At 43.1% G+C, this 2665-nt stretch overlaps 1 non-coding gene across 1 annotated transcript; it reads left to right on the top strand.

The window, feature by feature from the left end:
* Positions 1–216: 216 nt before the first annotated feature.
* On the top strand, positions 217–289 carry TRNAE-UUC (transfer RNA glutamic acid (anticodon UUC)). Its single transcript has one exon. It is a non-coding gene; the product is annotated as a tRNA-Glu (tRNA).
* The last annotated feature ends 2376 nt before the right edge of the window (positions 290–2665 follow it).

Here is a 2665-nt window from a genome sequence, read left to right as displayed (position 1 = left end):
TTTGTTCAGTATCTTCCTTCTAACTGAAAGGTACAAAAGCAGAACTAGCCAATCTTTTGTTCTCCCCAAACGTAAAATCCAGGCGTAGTCTTTGATGCAGAACTGGTTTTGGCCCGAAGCACCTATATACATCTGCTATACAGATCAACCATTGCTAGCCAGGAGTCCTCATTTCTACTGTTGATCGATCCTGAATTAAGAATCGTCTAGAGGAATTTCCTGGCAGTTCAGTGGTTAGAACTTGGCACTTTCACTGCTGAGGGCCCAGGTTCAATCCCTGGTCAGGGAACTAAGATCCCATAAGCCATGTGGTGGGGTCAAAAAAAGAAAAAATAAAAATCCAAACACCTTTACTATACCATACTAGAATCATCAGGACAATGTAGCCCTCCTTTTACTAGAAAACTCCATTATTTGGAATCTTCTCTTCTCCCAAACACTCTGTACACTATCACACCATTTTAGATAAATGACTTGAGCCTCTCAGATTTTGGTATTCTTGGAGGGTCCTGGAACCAATCGTCCACCCTCCTAAATATACCAAGGAAATGACTATTCCGTACTAGGGAAGCCAGTCCCAGTGCTGTATTTACAGCACAAAGGTAAAACAGTTGTTCTGAACTGTGTCCCTCCAAAAGATATTGCAGGTAGGATTCTGCACCCAATTACAATAGGTGATTATTCTCCCCACACCATCAAGCAATTCTCTGATACCAGCTGGGAGTCATATAAGTAAACTCAATTCAGATATTCTCTATCTGGAGGAAACATCAGACCCCACAGGTTAAGGGCTCAGTCCTACAAGACTGTCCCCCACCCCACTTGCCAATTGCCAATTCCAAGTCCAGGTTGTCACCTACCTGTGCACGTGTGTGTGCTAAGTCATTTCAGTCGTATCAGACTTTTGCGACCCTATGGGCTGTAGCCCACTGGACTCCTCTGCCCATGGGATTCTCCAGGCAAGAGTATGGGAGTGGGTTGCATGCCCTCCTCCAGAGGATCTTCCCGACCCAGAGATTGAACCCACATCTCCTATGTCTCCTGCATTGGGAGGTGGTTTCTTTACTGTGAGAGCCACCTGGGAAGCCCAACCAGCTTTCTGGATTGAAACTTCGATGACCACCTCCTTGGATTTGATTAATTTGCAAGAGCATAACAAACTCAGAACTCTTAGAAACTTACTTACTACAGATTTATTATAGAAGGATATAACTCAGGAAGAGCCAGATGGAAGAGATGCATAGCGCAGGGCGAGTGGGAAGGACATTCTCCCTGAGCACTCCACCCTTCCTGAATCATGTGTTCACCAACCCAGAAGCTCTGCACACCAAGTCCTGTTGGGTTTTTACAGACGCTTCACTACATGGACATAATTGATTAAGTTATCAGCCACTGGTGATTGAACTCAAACTCTAGCCCCAGTCCCTTTTCCTGAGGTTGGACTGGGGAAGACTGAAAATTCCAACCCTCTGATCACCTGGTTGTATTTTCTGGCAACCAGCCCGCATCCTTAGAGGCCATCCAAAAGTCACTTCTTTTACATAACTCCATGCTGGCCACCACTGAGGAAGAAAAGATAAGGCATGCCCTTTCATAAAAGAGTCGGACACTACTGGGTGACTGTTTACTCATGCACTGTAAATCCAAGGTGGTATCAGGGAAGACTTCCTGGAGGAGGTGGACCTTGAATGACAAATAAGTACTTAGACCAATGGAAATGAGAAAAGGGATAACCCAGGGACAGGAACAGAGCAGGCAAATGCATGAGACAGGATGGAAAGAGCAAGAACTGTTATCACCCTCTATTTGTTGGGTCATGGTCTACCTTAAGGGAAGTGGTAGGACAGATGCTTGGGAAGGTAGATTGGGAGGTGATCCTCCAAGGCATTGAATACCAAGCACATAATAAAGATCCAATAAACCGGAATCTTCAATAAAATGGATGCTTATTTTGTTTGTTTGCTTGTTTCTGTACTTTTTTAAAAGATGCAAATTTTAAGTGATATTAATCTATTGGACAGAATTTCTCTATTGAGGCACAAGATATGTGACTGTTTCTAGTATACTGCCTGGTGCACAGTAGGTGATCAATAGATATATAAGCTAAAATTTTAAAATATTAGTCAAGGAAATCTTACAATCCATGCTTCAGTACAGGAAGTGATTCTGAAATGATGGAAGTAGTCCTACCATAACCTCAATCTATCTGTGTGTCAGAATTTTCCTCCTTTTTTCTAAAGAGGGTATTGTCTTTCGACACATCTGTCTGTGAAAACCATGATCCCCTATAGTGTCATTAAACAAATGCTTATCTAGAATCCTTTATATGTCAGGCAATGATTCAGGCACGAGTGATAGATGTTGGAAAACAAGACAGAAATGTCCCTGCCCTCCTGGGGGTTCTAATCTAGCCAGAGAGACAGACCACAAACAAGCGAATAGATAAATGAGTAAACAGAATGATGTTTGATAGCAATAGGACTATGGGAAATATAAAGCAGGGTGAATAATTGATTCAAAATTCATTTAAACAGGATATATGAGCATCTACAACAAGCTAGGCACTGGTGGGTACTGGAGATAAATCAATGAGCAAAACCTGACTGATGGGGACTTCCCTGATGGTCCAGTGGCTCCCTACGCAGGGGACCCAGGTTCAGTCTCT

This window comes from Bos javanicus, chromosome 19 (genome assembly GCF_032452875.1).
Source record: "Bos javanicus breed banteng chromosome 19, ARS-OSU_banteng_1.0, whole genome shotgun sequence".
Lineage (NCBI taxonomy): Eukaryota > Metazoa > Chordata > Mammalia > Artiodactyla > Bovidae > Bos > Bos javanicus.
This window is presented reverse-complemented; position numbering and strand designations above follow the sequence as displayed.